The following is a 19,719-nucleotide window of genomic DNA, read 5'->3' as shown; positions in this document are numbered from 1 at the left end:
CAGGCCAAAGCTATCCCATACGGTTTATAAGCCTTTAAAGATTGTTTCATCTCTCTCTTACACAGCAGCTGGTGTGTTCAAATCACCAACCTTTTGGTTGCAACTTAATGCTTAAACTACTACATCATCAGAGTGTCTAGCTTAATGCACAGACAGCAACTAACATTTGCCAACAGTATACTGGTGTCTGTTTCAGTCAGGCGAGATGAAAAAGGAATGGAAGTAGGGAAGTGAAGAAAGATGGAAAAACAAGGCTCTGCAGGATAATGTGGTATAAAAGGAAGGATGAAGGGATTTTTATACATAGGTCTCTATGCACATATTCAGGCAAATCACTGCTGCCTCCTTAACGGGAAGAAATGTTAGCTTCCACTTTATCTAATCATAAATGTATTCTATTCTTACATATATTAATTACTACTTATTTCTAAATTTTTATAAAACTAATGCTTTGACAAGAGAGCTCTGATGGCCTCGTGGTAAAGAGCTGTGCTGCCAACTCAAAGGTACATGGTTTAAACCCACAGCCACTCCACAGGAGAAAGATATGCACTCTCCCCTCGTACACTTTACTGCCTCTGAAAACCCACTGGAGGGTCAGCTTTGGGTCAGTTCTAAGACAGTGGCACATAACAACAGCAACAATGCTTTGGTAATCTGTTTTCCAAATTAATACCTTTGTCCCCTGAGAGCAAATGCAAGAATAACTCTAAGTTTCTTTAAGATTCTAATTTTATCTCTTTCACATTCATCTAATTCTAAACAGAATTTTTTATTATTATAAAATATCTCATGACTAGGTGAAGGGACAGTTTCAAACAGATGTAAAGTCTGCCCTGGATCCTACATCCTACTTTTCATTCCAGCTCGCCACATGTTTCTCCTGCTTCCATTTCTTACTTAATGCTTCACAACAAAAGAACTAAGTAAATGAAAAATAAATTATTAAAAAAAAAAGAACTAAACATCAGTCTTCTTTCAATTCACTACAAAGCTAACAATGTATAAACTGAAGCATCTTTCATCCCAGGATAGAAGTCATAGAAATGTGTAATCCCTGCACTCAATGGATTCTATTTCTTTTTTTTTTTTTCAATGAATTCTATTTCAAAGCTACATGGAATGTTAATCACAACTGACCAGATACTGAGTCTCACACCTTCCAAATAATTTTAATGATTATATTGTCTGTTCTGACCATGGTGCTGAAATTAAGCTGAGTGCAAGAACACAAAGATTACTAGAAAATCCTGACATATCTGGAAACTAAGCAATACACTTTTTTTTAGGCAGACTTATTATATGTCAATGTTTTTAATGTTGCATGTATCCAAGACGACAACTCTGAGTGTCCTGCAGCCTTCTGGGTGTGCTGCAGCTTTGAAGAATTGGGAGACACTGAGCCTGCTGCATGGCCCTGAATTCCACCTGCAGCTTCAACAGGGCAAACAGACCCCTGGATGGTCCTCAGGATGGAGACTGAGCTGGAAATTGTTTTCTGATAATTGAAGAGGATGACTGGGCAAAAGTTTATTTTTCACACAAGAAAACTTTTCTGAAGATGATCATGGCTTTCAAAAGGGCCACTTGCAGAGAATTTGGTTATCATCATGTGCCGTCAAGTCTATAACTCATAGAGACCCTAAGTACAATAGCCCTGAACCCTACCTTATTCTGAGCCAATCTGATCACCTCCGACACACCTAACCCCATCATCCCAGTCACTGAGTTGATTCATCTCATCCAGGGTCTCTCTCCTGTGCTGTCCCCTCCACCCTTCCAAGCATGATGTCATTCTCCAAGGACTGGTCCCTCCTGGACACGTAAGTAATATATCACTCATATGTAAGAAAAAGCTTCAAAATCCTTGCCTCCAAGAAGCAATTTAGTTAACTCTCTCCAGGACAGACCTGTCTCTACTCTTGGCAGCCCATGGTTTACTCAACACTTTTAACCAGCACTACAGCTCAAAGGCATCAATTCTACTCCTCTCATCCTTAAGTCACTGTCCAGCTCTCTGATGCATAGCAAGTAATTATAAAGACCATGATCAGGCATATCTTACTCTCCAGACTGACAACACAGCTCTTCTACACTCTAAAGAGGTCCCTGACAGCAGATTTTCCCAGTGCAATTTGTCTTTTGATTTTCTGACTGCTGCTGCCAAGAGTGTTGATTATGCAACCAAGTAAGCTGTAATTATTAACAATCTTAATCTCTTCTCCATCTATCAAGAGGCTGCCAAATGGCCCAGTGGTGAGAATCTTTTGTTGTTGATATTGAACTTTATGCAGCAAACATCCTAGGTCCTCCTCAGTTTCAAAAAGCAAGGTTGTGTCACCTGCATACTACAGGTTGATGAGTCTTCCTCTAATCCTGATGCCACATTCCTCCTCATAAAGTCCAGCCTCCTAGATGATCTGTCCTGCATACAGATTGAAAAGGTAAGGAAATAGGATGCATCTATGATGTACACCTTTCCTGAGAATACAGGATTTGTTTTTAATAACACAAACACTATTCTCCTTCAACCATTTGTGTCTTCTTGGAGGGTCATTACTATTGTTGCTGTGAGTTGCTGTTACATCTGTCCCAGTTTTCAGTGAATTCATAAAACTCTGCTCAGTCTCTATGTGAACAACAGACCTGAACCTAGTCTTATCTTGTGCCATCCTCATCATCTCTGACACACTTGGACCCATTGCTGCAGTCACTATTTCAAATTATCTCACTGGGGGGGCTCCGTTTCTTTTGTTGAGTCTCTACCTTTCCAAACCCTTTCCAACAAACAGCCCCTGCTAGCAACAGTCCAAAGTATAAGAGACGAAGCTTTGCCATCCTTGTCTCCAAAGAGCACTCTTGCTGCACTTTTTCCCCAAGACATATGTTTGTTCTTTTGGCAGTCCATGAATATTTAATACTCTTCAACATCACAACTCAAAGACATAAATTCTCCTATCATCCTTATTCATTCTCTACCTCTCCAATGTGTAGAAAGTTCACTGAAAAGTCATAGAATTGGGCACTTCAGTCTATAGAATATCATTACCAGGCATTTATTCCTAGTCTTTCTTAGTCTTGAAGTGTTACTGAAACTTGTTCAGCATCAGAATAGGTTCACTTTCCAGTGAGAAACAGCAGATGGTGACAGTGCATGAGGTCCAATGGCAAAAAACCTAATCCGGGTCTTCTGCCTGGTTAGTGAGAATTCTACCACTAAACTGTCAATGCACCCATTCTTGAAGGGACAGTATAAAGTCTAGCTTTCTACACTACCCTAGTCAAAAACCAAAGGAGGATACTTGGTCTAGACTAAAATACTGTAAAATTAATCAGAAAATTATAGGGACAGTTATGATCTTACCTAAAACAACAAGTCTGTAAGCTGACTGGTATCATGGGAGCATGAACAGGCAATACACGTAGAACAATCTGGCAGCTGCTTAGAAAGTTAAATATATAGCTATATCCTACAACCTAATAATTCCATTCCTAGGTATTAGCCTCAGGAAAAATTACAACACACCACAACAGGGTTTATGAAAGAAAAAACCAACCCCATCGTTGTCAAAGATGATGCCAACTCATAGACAGCCCAGAGGACAGAGCAAAACATCCCCAGAGTGCTCCAAGACTGTAAACTTCTGAGAAGTTGACATCTTTCCACCACAGACCAGCTGCTGGATTCAAACCACTAACCTTCCACCTACCAAACGAGCATTTTAACCACTACAACACCTCCCCTGTATAAACATTAACTATCACTCCACTCGTAATAGCTCAGTTATTAATAAAAACTGGAAACAATCCAAAATGTCCAATAACAGAAATTAAGATTACATTATGTTTTTGTAATAGCATATAGTTCAGAAGTAAAAATTAACTATTAAAATTCAAAACAACATGGGCATGGATGAATCTCAAAAGCATTAGATTGACACTTGTAAATAGCTAGACTGGTAAAAAGCTGTGTAAGATATATTTACAACAACTCAATAAAAAGAGTAACTACAGAAGCTACTTCCTTTTGAAGAAACAAACATCTCATGGAATTTACTTTCTCGGTATGGAGGCTCTTTGGAGTCATTTAAAATATGAAAAATTTACCAAAACAAATAAATAATTATTCAATGAAAAACTCAGTATCATTAAAGTATGTCCATTACCGATTATTACTACTAAGTAGTAATATTAAAACCACTGTCGTATTTTAATGATGTTGACAAAGCAAAAATCCACACACTTTAAAGCTGACCCTTTATTAAATATCCTCAAGTCAAAACACTGTTTTCTACCCATTCACTTTCAAACAGCATATCAAAGACTTAATCCAAAGTGACAAAGTCGAGAATTCAGGTTTAACTCCCAGTTCACCATCCTCAGAGCTTGCATCTAGGGCAGGAAAAGGCTCCAGGGCAGGAAGGAAGTGTACTTGCCTACATTACTAGGCTGTAAGTTTGTGTTGTTATGGACACGAGCACAATAGAGCAAATATAAGAGACAAGGAAGCAAAAGACTGACTGGATAAGACGATTCTTTTGGTCCATGTGATCAGTATATTAATGATACTCCACTACCTAAAAGTACGCAAGAATTTAAGAAGATTCAGATAACTTTATTTAAAAAAAAAAGTCTTACGACTATAAGGTAACTACTATTAAAAATAGATAAGGGAAACATTACATGGTTAAGAAACTTCCTTTTCTCAACTTGGTCCAAATTGCAATACTAGGTGACAGACTAAAAAGAATGCAAACCCAAAAAAGTGAGGAGGTGGGGAGAGAGCTGGTAAAGCAAATAGGACCAAAATGTAAACTACTGGTGAAGGACACTGGGAGGTAAGTCCCTGCAGTAATTCTTTAACTTTCACATTAAATTTTAAATTATATCAAAACAAAAAGTTCTATCTGGCAGGTGGGTGGGGACCCAAATAAAAGAAAGTTGTACTCTTAGTCCTAGGTAAAGTATATTCTAGCCACAAGGAAGGATGTATAAAACAAAACTAGAATAATGCGTTTAAATGCTTTGTTCACTCTCATGCCTTCAACAGTCTTTTGACCTCAGTTTTACTAATAAGGACAGTATGCTAACTAACCCAAGTGCTGTACTAAACTTAGAAAAAATTTTTTTAAAAAGTCAAAACAGTGATTCTCTTTTTGGAGTATGCAGTGACTGGAAAAGGGCAGAAAAAAGGAACCTGAGAGTAAAGTGAGGAAACACTTAGGCTCAGTGTATCTTAGCCTCAGTGTAGTTACCGGTATTTGATGTAAGAAGTCATCAAGCTCTAAATGAAGTTTACTACATCTTATATCTCAACATTTTTTTTAATTGGAAAGCAAAACAACACATTTCAGTCCAAATCTAAAACTGACACCACAATGGGCATTCCTATAATCCTGGTTAACATGAGTCTGTATTTCAGACTTTGTTGTAATTGTAATGAATGTTTACAGAAAGGATGGGTTTTCATCCATTCTCCGACACACATTTTCCTCCCTTCCACAATTCACTTTGTAATGCATGTCTTGTTCAAGACTGCCTATTGCCATACCACAGAGAATAAACACTGTAGAACTTGGAGTAGGTGTGCACTAAAACCATGTTACCTGAAAAGAAGAATGAAAGCATTTAACTTTTATCAACTGGTAATATTCACTGTCTTACAAAAGAGCTTTCTGGGGTCTATGAAAAAAGAAAAATTATACTAAAAAATAGCTTTGGCAAAAACTACACAGTGTATATTTTAGACGCTGGTTTCTATTAAAAAATAATGTTGGGGAAGAACAGGAAAAGAATGGATATATATTTACAAGTAGCAATCTGGATTACAACGGACATTATAAAGTGAAATGAGGGAGTGGGAACAAGGAAAATGTGTACTGACGAATTAATGAAAACCCAACTTTTCTGGAAATTTTCATTAAAATTCTTTTTAAAAGTAAAGTCTGTGTGAAAGACAATATAAACTAAAGTCTGTTTAAGTAATGGTTAACAGTACCCTGAAATGAGGCAAGTATGGAAAGAGATAGCGGTAGATCAGCTCCTGTTATCTTCCTTCCACTGCGCTATATCTTGTTTCAGAGATCCAAGTACTGTTAACCTTGTTGGGTCAGTATTTCCACTGCAGAACTTAACACAAATGCTTTTGGGGGTTTTGTTTTTTAATTAAAGAGTGAAGCAAACTTGCCAGATCATTATAAACCACCTTCAAGAAAAATGCAAGATCTTAAAACAACTCTTAAAGTTAATAATTTTTAAGTTCACATTCTTAATAATAAACGGAATACAATCATAAAAGGCCTGAGAATGAGTAATTCTATTACATTCTAGCCTAACAGGTAAAAATGTAACAGGATCATTAATTCAATCAGATTAGTGTCTGCTTACAGGGAGGACTGCAAAAGAGCATTTAGAAATGTTTATGCTGTGTTAGGAAAATGTTACATTTTCATTTCACTGGGATGCTGATATTATCACTTTATAAACCTGTCAAAAAAGAAAGATCTTGAGTGGCCTAGTGGTAAGAAGCCACATTGCACTCCCAAAGGCACACTATTCAAATCTACGAATTGCTCTGCGGGAGAAGGATGGACAGTCTCAACTGTAAAAAAGAGCAAGGGCCACACGGATATGGCCAAATCTGACCTTTACCAACTTCACAGGGATACTGTCCTCATCCACAGCATCAATAACACAAATCCAATTCCTATGAGATCAGACATGTCCTCCACACTCCCCTATCTCTTTGTACTCATCTCAATACCAATTTTACTCTTTGTTGGGTCCAAATTCCAATATGATAACTCACAGACCATAGAGAACTATACTGGGGAAGTCAAAAGGTTATAATCCAGATTAATAACAGAATACAGTAAAGACATCTCCCAAGATGTGCATGCAGGCTACTCAGCCTTGCAACCCTAAGTGTTCCCAAATTGTCAGTCCTGCCAATATTGGCCTCCTCCAACAACTGTCCAAGAAAGTTCTTAGTCCTGTCAATATTGGCTCTTCACCTAACTGTCCAACAAAGTTCTCAGTTCTGCCAATATCAGCTCTCCCCTGCTCCCTCCCTCATGGTCTGATCTCACCTCATGTCTCCAGCTCAGTCATTGTCTGGTGATGATGGGGAACTCTCCTTCCTCTTCACTACTAGGGTAAGATCATGTGATTTACTGCCTCTGAAAACCCACTGGATGGTCAGCTAGGAGTTGGTTCCAGCTTGATAGAGCACAACAACAGCATCATCTTTATAACACTACGTATATGTTGTGAATGTTCACAACAGGCATGTTGCTGTTATGTTTAACACTATCAACGTTCAAATAGTTAGTGCTATCAACTTTCAGTCAAATATGGACCTTCTTACAGATACTTTTAAAACATCATGTCTAAGAATTTAAACAGAAAATAGATAACAAATGTTTTTTCCTAAAGATACAGATTATTTTTTTAAGATCTAGGTTGTGATGTCAGTTTGAGGACTAAAGCGCATCTGACTCAAGCCACAGTCTTTCCAACTACTTGTTATGCTTCCAAGAGCTGGACAATTAGTAAAGATGACAGGAAAAGAACTGACGTCTTTGAGCTGTGGTGGAGAAGAGGACTGAACATCCCATGGATGGCCAAGAGAACAAACAGGTATGTCTTGGATAGGGTGTATCCGGAGTGCTCTCTGGAGGCAAGAATGAGGCTTTGCCTCACAAACTTTCAGGCATGTTCCTAGAAGGGGCTATTTCTTGAAGAAGGAGACAATGCTGAGAAGAGTGGAGGGTCAGTGAAGGAGAGGAAGACCCTCAACCAAGCGTACTAACATGATGAGTGCTATAATGGATTTTTTTTATAATGGATTCTTGTGTGTCAGGAAGTGTGAGGATGGTGCAAGACAGGACTGGGTTCAGATCTTTTGTTCATTGGGTCGCTATGAGTCACACTTGACTCAACAGCACCTAACAACAATGACAACATAATTGGTAAGTGGAAAATATTTTAATAAACAGCAAAATATAGAAAAACTTAAAAGTTCAATATATAGACAAAATATATTCAATCTCATAAATAATCAGAAAAATGTTAAATTAAAACAATACCAAGAACTATTTTCCATCAAGAGGTTGGTAAAATGTTAATGATTAATTTCAAATCTGATGATGGTATGAGGAAATGAGTAATTACATGCATTTTTGGTAGTGGCAATATGTTACACAAACCCCACGTTCCCCCGGATATGAGGCAGCAGCTTCTCCAAGGCCGGTTGATGTCCAGGTGGCCCCGGATGGCCTTGCGCATCATGGTGTTCCTGCCCATCAGAACCACAGCCTTCCCGCGGAGGGACATGCGGATCTGCTGCATCTGCTTGGAGCCGACATTGTCTGCACCCACGATGAAGCATTTCGGATAATCATCCAGAAGTTGAATGATCTTAAGGAAGTAGTTGGACTTCCAGGTCGCCCTGTCTTCCCTGGGCATCACTGCGGTGCGTCAGGGATTGCCACGCAGGGTTTAAAGACGATGTCACTCTCACGAGGACGCCTGGAGAGAGGCTGTTTAAATCTTTTAAGACAGAATTACTCACATATTTGTGTCCTTAGAATTTCATTTTAGAAAGTGTTACTGCAAACATGAAATTGACTTAATGTATTTTCTACCTTTAAAGTCTCATCCACACAATAATTTATGTGTGTGTGTTTTGTGTGATACTTTGGAAAGACCAGCAAAACTCAAATTTTCTCTTCTGACAAATTAAAACCCATAGAATAAAAGATTAATACAAATGCCTTCTGGGGAGCTCTGGTGGCCTAGTGGCAAGAAGCTGCACTGCAATCCCAGAGGCGCATGGTTCAAATCCACCAGATGCTCTGCCGGGAAAGGAGGGACAATCTCCCCCTGTACCAGTCAGATCTGATTTGACGGTACACAGACACACAAAATAATAATAAAAATTTTTTTTAAAAAATGCCTTCTAATGCGCCTAATCTAGAGAAGGAAATTTAAAACAAAAAACCAAAACCAGAAAACACTACTGAAATAAACTAAGGGAAGACAACTGGAAAGATATTTATGCCCAAAAATAAATTTAAACTGTTGTTAACAATGAAGAGGGAAGATAAGATGCACAGAAATAATTAGTCCCAAGGTCTACTGAATCAAGTGAACTTCAATTTTCACAACTGTGAGACCAGAATTAGATGGTGCTCCACTACCATCTAAAAGGGATTACAACAGGAGATCATGAATAGAATGGAGAGAAATGTTAAAATACCCCAAAACATAAAAAGGGTCAGCATATTGGACAACAGACACTTAAGACTAAGGCTCTTAGTCATCTGTTAAAACAACACTCAAGTCTGTGGCTTAACTTTCAGCCTAAGGATAGACAGGCCTATGAGGTGACCAAACAACAGACAGGCACTCCTTAGAAAAGTCAACCATTTAAGGTCAAAGGAGAAGCATTTGTCAAGAGATAAATCCCAGAAAGCAGGAAGAGCTAGGATGAAAAAAATTAATAGAGGAAGTCAAAAAAAGTGTCATTACATTGTGGGCATTATAATAAGTGTCATAAAACAAAATGTTTCAGAATGGCTGAATGGAAAACTCATTTGCTTTGTAAACTTTTACTGAAACCCTGAGCACACAAAAAAGTTAATGTTGTTAAATGGCAATATTAGCCACAAGCTGATCAACAGCTTTAACATAAGCTCTTAAAATACTAGCTGGCTTTTTTCCTTCCATATATTAAGCTGATCCTAAAATTCATATGAAAAGCATAGGAACCAGAATAGTCAAAACAGTGTTAAAAAAAAAATAAAGCATAAATTAATTTTTTTTTCCAACTCGTATCATAACAACCAATCCTCCATCAGATTCACAAAGCAGTAAATCTTAGAGGGAGACTGTCCATCCTTCTCCCATGAAGTAGCTGATCGATTTGAACTGCTGATCTTTTGGTTAGTAGTGCAACACACCACTGGAGCTGCTTCACTGGGGATTCAACACAACTTATTGCCAATGAGGTGAAACAGACTTATTCATAGATGACCTTCCAGCTAGTGTTCAGAGACAGTAAATCTCAAGAGGAGACTGCCCATATTTCTCTGATGGAGCAGCTGATAGCTTCAAATCACAAGCCTTTGAGTTGGCAGCACAACTCTCTATCCAGTAGGCTGCTAGAGCGCCCTCTTTAGGATGAGGCACAAGCAAATTAAAACTACACAGAGACACCACTCTATACCCACTAGGATCAGTATGAGCAAAAATGATCAGCAACCAAAAAAAGAGTTGTCATCAACATGGAGAAACTGTAATTCTCATGTAATACTGGTAAAAGTGGAACTCCACCAAAAACTTCTAATTATAGAGAGTGGGCAAATGGGAGCTTTCATATAAGCAGCCATGAACATAAACTATGTTTTTAGGGGTTTTGTTGTTTGGTTCTATGTGTGTACCATCAAATTGGATCTGACTAGTACAGGAGGAGATTGCCCCTCCTTCTTCAGCAGAGCATCTGGTGGATTTGAACCATGTGCCTCTGGGATTGCAGTGCAGCTTCTTGCAAACATAAACTATGTTTATTGGTGTAGAATAATTCAGAAAATGAAAAAATATAGGGAATAATGGTTGCATAACATGAAAAATAATACATGTTACAAAATAATATATGTAAAAACTGTTAACTGTCAAATGGTTATGTGTGTTTTCACCATGATCTTAAAAAGTATTTTCAATGGTATAATCTAGGAAGAATGAAATTCTAACTCTAATTTATATTTATTGCATAACAATTTTATTCCTAGGTAAAAAGATACAAAACTATGTCCACATATGTTCATAGCAAAGTACAACAATTGTTCTCTGTTCACCTGAAACAATTTAAAAGGAGACTCAGAAATAATGAAGGACATGGCATGTTGGCTAATTGCTCCCTTGAACAACTGTGGGTAGCCATGTGATCAGAAGAACTGATAGTATCAGGTTACCATTACTGAGTATTTTGATCAATAGAAGAATTATTTTTGCACAAAAGGGGGACAATGTAGAACAGAATTTTAGATTCTGATGGAATTCAGATTTTATGGAAGCTGGATGAATTCTTGAAACTCTTACCTTAAGGTCATCTTTAAACATTAAACCAAAAGCATGCACTGAAGTCTCCATTAAATGTGACTTTAGCGTAATCAGTAAAGAATGAATGCCTTAAGACTTCTCTATGAAGGAGCAAATTAACAACAGCAACTTGGAAGATTATATAGGAAACTCAGGGGACATTCAGTTTGTTAATGGAAGAAAACTAGGAAAAAGAAGGGGAAAATGGTACCACAATTACCAAATTGCACATACAGAAATTGTTGACATGGTATACCGTCTTCTTTGCATATTTTCAAAAATAAAAATAAAACTGTGTTCATAACATTATTCATAATATCCAGGTAATAAAAACAATACAAATGCCTATCAACTGATAAACAAAATATGGCATATTCACAAAGTAAAATATTAAGCCATAAAAAAATGAAGTGCTGATACATACTACAATATGTTGTTGTTGTTAGTTGTTATCAAGCTGGATCCAATTCATGGCAACCTTATGAATAACATGAGGTATAAAGTTGCCCAGTTTTGCTCCACCTTCATGACCCCTGGTATTCTTGAGTTCATTACTATAACATAGATAAACAATGATCCTTAAAAACATTATGCTAGAATGAAGTCAGTCGCAAAAAGACACAAGTGATACGATCCTGTTTACATAAAATATCTAGAATAGGCAAGTTTACTGGTAGTTAACAGGGGGCAGATAGGAGAAAGGGAACTTGATGCTCTGGGAATACTGAACTCTATTAAGAATAATAGTATAAAAAATAATGGCAAAGCAGCATCATGAATGAAGGTCACCATGCCATGTGAATTGACATGTGAAGACAATGGACTTGTCAAATGTTCTGTTACATAAATATTGCTGTTGTGTATCAAGCAGAAATCAATTCACACTTGATCGATCCTCCAGGTTTTCAGAAATAGTAAATTGCAAGGGAGGAGACGACCCATCTTCCTACCAAGGAACAGCTGGTGGTTTTAAACTGTGTACCTTTGAACTGGCAGCACAATTTCCTACACTAAGCCACCAGAGCCCCTTGGTAACATACGTATTTACACAAAACTAAAATACACACACACACACACACACACACACACACACACAAAAAAAACACCACCCTACCATTATGCTAAGTGAAAGACTTTATATATTATGATTCCTCTTACATGAAATATCCACAAAGTCAGAAAGCAAATTAGCAGTTGCTAGAGACTAAATTTCTTTTGTGATGAGGACAACCTCCTATAACCTGGCTATAACTGTATAATTCTGTGAGGGAATTAATACACTGACAACTTGTGGACAGTACACTTTTATAATATTAATTGTGTTATGCACATTATATATCAGTGAAGCCTTTTAATTTTTTTCCCCAAAAATCCAAAGTGAAGCAGTATTTTTCCATTTTTACTACTTCTTGATTATTTTTAAATGGAATTTATCCCTTTAGGCTGTATGTGTAATTATCCACCACATTTATTCATTTTAAGTCAATTTATCTCCAAGGCTTAAGGACACTCTCATGCTACTGCCCCCAATATTCAGACAGAATATAGATCACACAATAATGGGTTTTTAAAAACTAAGAGAAAGCTGCTGTGCCGTTTCATCACAAACATTTAAAGACACTGTTACTTAAGATTGTTGTTGTTGTTATGTGCCGTCGAGTCGTTTGCGACTCATAGCGACCTTATGTACAACAGCCCTAAACCGTGCTCTATCCTGTGCCAATCTCATTGGCTCTGACACACCCATCCTGATTACCCAAGTCACTGAATCAATCCACCTCATAGAGGGTCTTCCCCTCCTGCGCTGTCCCTCTACTCTACTCAGCATGATGTCCCTCTATAAAGACCTGTCTTCTCCTTACAACATGAACAAAGTATGTCAGACGAAGCCCCAGAATCCTTGCCTCCAAGGAGCAGCCTGGTTTAACCCTCTCTAGGATGAATCTGTTTTCTTGGCAGTCCATGGTACATTCAATACTCTTCTCCAGCACCACAGCTCAAAAGCGTCAATTCTCCTTCTATCCTCCCTAGTCTTTTCTCTGATGCATAATAAGTGATTGCAAAGACCATGGCCTGTATCAGGCGCACCTTAGTCTCCAGAGAGACACTGTTGCTCTTGAGTATTTTGGAGAGGTCCCTAACCGCAGACTTTCCCATCGCAATACGTTTTTTTATTTCCTGGCTACTGGTGCCAAGAGTGTTGACCATGGAGCCGAGCAAACTGAAGCTGTGAACAATCTCAATCTCTTCGCCATCCATCCTGATGCTACTGATTGGTCCAGTGTTGAGAATTGTTACTTAAGATTAGCACATCAATTATTAAACAGCATGAATGATCAAATTATTTACAGGAAATAGAGCTATTTTATTCTAAATTTTCAAAAATCTTAAGCAACCCCAAAATAAACACCCCAAAATATTGGTCATTAAATATTGAAAGAATAAGCAACTATGATTCTGTGTTGAGTTGGCAATGACTCATAGTTAACTCCCAGAGGGTTTTGCATGAGAAAAGACTGCCAAGAGACGCAGATTCAAACTATGTGCCTTTGGGTTGTCAACACAGTTCCTTCCTTACCACTAGACTACCAGAGCTTCTCTATATTATATATGGAGTCAACTTACTAGATTAAAATTCATAAGCTCTTTCTCTAAAAATCTCTAAAATAATATTTTATGAATGGGTCCTAACATATTTTCCCTTGCCTCCAAGATTCTTTCTCCACCACTCAAAAAGTTTAAGTATCATACTTTATTTTATTATACTGATGTAAAATATAAATATCCAAATACAACACAACGGTCAATACTCTAAACATTGGTTACCTTTACAATACCAAAACCAAATACACAAAGATAAGCCACTTAAGTTTGGCATAGTCAAACCTTAAGTTAAGCATGCTGTTTTATAAAAAGATTTCATCTCAGCCATGAATTTCAGAGAAGCTTAGTTTCAAATACTGAAGATTGCAGAAAAATGTTATTTTCCAGCAAGATGTTAATTAAGCCTATTTAAGATGCCTTAATTAGAAGAAATTAGTATACCATAATTGAATACATTTCTACCTAATAAGGAAAAATTCACAAGCAAAGAGTTTTTTGATTAAATTTTTAAAGCTAATTTGTAAGAATAATTAAAACAAAGGCAAAGTAAAATGTACATATAAAGTCATTAGACCATATTCTAGCAAAAATCAGAAAAGTACACTGTAAACAGATACTATAGTTTAATGCAAAGAAATATTCCTAAATCTAGAAATACTTCTTATAACTTCAAGAGCCACATGCCTTACTGGTCATTCTATCACTGTGTGATCATTTTAATAACCTCATAGGAAAATGTTCCTCCTTCTAACTTCTCAACACTTTAAACCAAATGTGCAGAAGCAGATGTCATTTGGTTTAATTACACATACACTTTTGGTTTAAAAAAAAAACTTTTCTTTTGTTTTCTTAAGGAAAAGGACATGAAGCATAAAGTGAGATAACGAATAATCTAGGTAATGATCAGCCAAACAATGCAGTCATACGACCCAAAACATTAAGAACTATAATTTTAGGTTTTAGCCTTAAATTAAAATATCCTTGTGAAAAGAAAACAAATACAACATTTCAACTGATCTGAGAAACAGATAATCTTTTCTTTGTAGTGTTAAAGGTACTTGGTAGCATTTCTCTTTTAATATTCACCATGATAGTCATTTTAAATTAAGAGTCAACTGAGATTTTCTAGATATTTGTAAACCCCTAGTTGTAACAAAAGAAAGCAATCAACTATTTTAAATGTTCATATTTTAACTATCTGACTAGGAAAAAAGCAAATTATACATGAGTAATTCTCCACTTCCTTTACAGTCTACAAACCTAATGAGAATCGCGACCACATACCTTGTTTATCACTGCAAATGCAGGACTTAGGTCTAACGCAACCCATTGTTTAGTGGATTCTGACCCAATGTAACCTTGTAACAGGACAAGATAAAAGCTTAAATTTCCAAAGCTGTTAATCTTTACAGAATCCAGCTGAACCCAACATGTTTCTCCCACAGAAAAGCTAGCCTCCAAAGAGATCAAGCTCATGTCATACACAAGGGTGCATGTGTTGTGTGATGGCAACAGTCAGCCACCTATCATCTTTGGTCAGGGAAACTGTTTTCCGTTTAGCCTCTGGATAGTATGTTGGCAATAATTTTTTAAAATTAAGTAGAAAGTTGATTTTTAAAGAATGTTTTAACTTCTCTGTTAAAAAAATTCTGATTTCAGCTCATTAAATTTTTTCGGTTAGTATCCAAGTGCTTTGCCACTGCACCACCGAGGATCCTTAGGGCATAACCTAAACCAAAGCCATTGCTATTGGTATAAACTCATAACAACCCTCTATAATAGAGAACTGCCTCTTATAAGAAGTGCTAGTGGCCTAGTAGACTCACTGTCAATTCAAAGGCGGCCAGTTCAAAGCTGTCAATGGTTCTGCAAAAGAAAAATGAGCCAGCCATTTCCTCCCACGCAATTTACAGCCTCTGAAAACCCACTGAAGAGGCTATAAGTAGGTTCTGACTCAACGGCAATGAGAGAGAGAGCCCCTTAATAGTTTCTAAGATTATAAATCTTTGCCTCCTTCATCTACCTCCTGCAATGCAGACAGAGTAGTCAAACTTCTGAGCTTTCATTTAGCATCTATCTTAATCCGCTGCACCTATTAGGAGACAGTTATTGTTGTTGCTATGTACCAATGATCTCAGAATCAATTCACTGCTGACCCTCCTAGCAGGTTTTTAGAGGTTATTAATTGCATAAGAGGAGACTTTCCGTCTTTCTCACATACAGCTAGTGGTGGATTCAAACCATGTGCTCTTGGGTTGGCAGCACAATTCCTCACCACTAAGCTACCAAATCTCATTAGCGAATAATGTTGTTGTTGTTGTTATTGTTGTTGTTGTTGTTATATATCATTGAGCTGGAACTGACTCACAGCTGACCCTCCAGTAGGTTTTCAGAGACTATAAATCACACAAGAGAATGCCCATCCTTCCCCTGCAGAGTAGTTGGTAGATTTAAACCATAAGCCTTTGGGACTGCAGCAGAGTTTCTTACGACTACATCAGTAAATAAATGGCATTTGGTAAGTATTTATTGTATTAATAAACTTAAGCCAAGTCCAGCAAAGAAAATTGGCAAAAATACAAAAGAGAAAGATGTTCTAAGACAGAGAGTATACTTCAGAGAACTCATATCTATTAAAATTATGTTCAGCATTAACTGGAATTCAAAGAAGTTATTTCCAACCAGATGATTAACAGATGCCTACTGGATAGCCTCAAAGATTAGAGCTCAACCAATATAAAAGAAAATTTAAAGATGAAGATACAATTTAATTAAGCAATCCTACTACTAGCTATATACCCCAAAGAAGAGCTGTAACAAACTGACATACACACACTCATTTTATTATAGCTCATTTACAATAGCAAAGAGTCAAAAAATAACAATATTGCATAGCATGGATGAATCTAGAATAAATTACATTGTGTGGCATTAAGTCAATCACAAAAAGAAAATTATAAAAAAATTAAGGGAAGGTATAACCATTATGGAAGGTAGTTTGACAGTTCCTCAAAAGTTGGAAAAATAAATACCATTTGAGCCAGTTATCCTATGATTGATATATGTAATCTCCTCCTTTATGATTTATATTCCTCCAAAACCTGATGGAGAGTAAATTATGAGCCAGTTCCAACTTGTTAGCAAAGGGATTTTTTTTTTTTTATTTAGACCAAAAGAACAAATATGTCTTGGAAGAAGTGACGGTAGGCTACTCTTTGAAGATAAGACAGTGCAGTCTGATCTCACATACTCTGACCTGTTATAAGGAGGGGCCATCGCTGGGAAAGGACACTATGCTTGGGAAAGTAGAGGATTGGCCAGTGAGAGGATGAAAGGACACAGTGACTACACCAATGGGCTTGAACACAGCAGAGACTATCAGAATGGCACAGGATCAGGCAGGATTTCAATCTACTGTACTTAACAGAGCTGCTGAGTCAGAGCTGACGTAACAGTGTCTACCAACAAGTGCACTGACAAAGCGGCTTCAATAATGAGCCCCAGGCACAACAGTGATTATGAGGACCAGGCAGTGTTTCATTCTGTTGTACATCAGGGTTGCTATGTACTGAAACTGATTTGCCAGAACCCAGTAACAACAACGGTCTTTATTTCCTACAACCACATTAAGTCTAATCTTATTTTTGCATCTATTTTGAGACCGGTTTACTAAAACTATGGGGACCTGAAAAAATTCTAAATTGTACAAGAACAGCTCCTATTCCCCAATACTTCCTTTCCAGGTTCACTCACCTCATGACAGATAACACTGCAGTTAACTAATCTTTCTAAAGTAAATTATATTTGATTATTTCAAAGTGGGAAAAATGTTTATACCTTCAAAATAATAACTTCCTTCTATTATTGATCTTTTGCCGGTTATTTAGATTTTATATAATTGTCAACAAATTTTAGTTACTCATAAGATCTTCAAGTTAAAGATCTCAATTTGCTCATGGGTGTAATTTAACAATGTACCTATGAAATTACTTACATCACACTGTAACAACTGACCTATGAAATCACTTGCATCAAGACGTAAGAGCCTATGCACACCCATGTCTATTGCAGCTTTGTTCACAATGGCAAAGAGCTGGAAACAACCTAACTGCCTATCAACAATTGAAAGGATAGAGAATCTGTCATATATTCACACAATGGAATACTACGTTGCATTGAAAAACAAGGAACTCATGCAATATTATTCAAAATGGGTGACTTTGGAGGACATTATGCTGCGTGAAATATCTCAGTCACAAAAGGACAGGTGCTGCATGGTGCCACTATTGTAGAACGGGACTGACATAAGGGTTGGGATGAGACTGAGAAAAATTGGGTAAATTATGTACACTGCACTGAAACAGATGAGGGAGACAACTGTTTGAAAGTGGCATATGATTGGGTATTATGGTTATGACAAGAGTCCAGAATGAAGGTTGCATAATGGAGTGTCCTGGGGGGGGTGGGGCGATATTCTATACCAATGAAGGAATTTTTCTTTGACATTTCAAAGAGAAGTGCGAAGTAGGTGGAGGGGTGAGCAGGGAGAGAAATGCAAAATCTCTGTAAATATTCATTAAAATTAATTTTAAAATAAATAAATAAGAGGTAAGAACCATAAAAGGAACACACTGAAAATAGGTACTAAAGCAGTGCACATCATTCTTTTATCCCTATGTCTTTTACCTACTAGTAGTAATGATGCTCTGGTAGCCTGATGGAGGAGTTGCCCTGCCAACTCAAAGGCAAGCACTGAATTCACCAGCTGCTCTTCAGGAGAAAGATAGGCAATCTCCTCCTGGGTGGAAACCTGCTGGAGGGTCAGTTAGGAATCAGTTCCAGTTTGACAGCAATGAGTTGAGTTATGATACCAATAAAGAAAGAAAAAAACTATTTGCCATCTTTTGTCAATATTTAAGTATTAAGTATTCAATGTTATGCACCATCAAGTAAGAACTCCTAGATTCAAACCAGGTACCTTTAGGTTGGCAACACAACTACTTATCACTTAGCCACCAGAGCTCCTTAATATGCAGCACTACAATACCGAAATACACTACTGCCTTTCCGCTCTGATGATAAGTATAGTACAATTTAGTCAGCAGATGAAAATTATATATCATCAAATCTACTATGTATTGAAAATTTAAAGGAAATGCCAGTGCAAATTTTAAGAATCTTCTATGAAAGGCCTTTTGGGGGGGAGAAGAAAAGTTTTGGGCTGAATTACATCCACCAAAACCATGTGTTGTAAATTCTAATTGTGTCTACCTATGCTCTTGAACAAAATCCCTTCTGAGAACAGGACTTTTGTTACATTCATGAGACTATCAACAGTAGAAGATGTATTTTAAACCTTTGAGATATAAAAGAGCAGGTTGGGAATGGAGAAGGAAGCATGAATAGAAAGGAAGACACAGCCACACAAATATTGTCAAGGAACAGAAGAGATTAGATCCTTTTTCCAGAGCTGACAGAGAGAAAACCTTCCCCTAGAGTCACCTACTTGTGGTACTTTTATTAAAGGAGCACTAAGAAACTAAGACAGGAAGTAAAAGAAGGGAATCAGTAAAAACAAAACTAAAGTCTCAAGCATTGGATATCTTTGGCAAGACTTTTCTTTGAACAGTCAAATTCCAAAATGAATGCTCCCTTCTGATGAAAAATAGCCATTTCCTCTTCTAGTGTTAAAAAAGGCTTGTTGTTAGCTGCTATAGAGTTGGCTGCCAATTTGTGACCACCCCACTCAATATTACGGGGCTCTGGTGACCCAGTGGTAAACAGCTGCCCTGTCAGCACAAAGACATGGCGCTCTGAATCCAACAGCTGTTTGACAGGAGAAAACTGGGCAATGTAACACACAACCCTGCAATTCCATTCCAAAATTAAAAAATACATGTCCACACAAAGACTAGTATGTAAATATTCTAAGAGCTAATATTCATAAATGGGGGGGGGGTGACCACAAAGGAACAGCTATGGAACTTTTTGCAATAATGGAAATGAGATGGTTAT

The 19,719-nt window shown here is 37.3% G+C and overlaps 1 protein-coding gene and 1 pseudogene across 2 annotated transcripts in view; both read right to left on the bottom strand.

Annotated features, from left to right (window-relative positions):
* MTMR3 (myotubularin related protein 3) overlaps positions 1-19,719 on the bottom strand; it is a 161,023-nt gene that overhangs the window by 100,446 nt on the left and 40,858 nt on the right. The window lies entirely within an intron of this gene.
* On the bottom strand, positions 8,198-8,466 carry LOC102859741 (annotated as a pseudogene).

Source organism: Elephantulus edwardii, unplaced genomic scaffold (assembly GCF_000299155.1).
Source record: "Elephantulus edwardii isolate Elephantulus edwardi_28Jun2011 unplaced genomic scaffold, EleEdw1.0 scaffold00151, whole genome shotgun sequence".
In the NCBI taxonomy this organism is placed as follows: Eukaryota; Metazoa; Chordata; class Mammalia; order Macroscelidea; family Macroscelididae; genus Elephantulus; species Elephantulus edwardii.
Note: the sequence above shows the minus strand (reverse complement) of the source record. Positions and strands in the feature narration are given on the sequence as shown.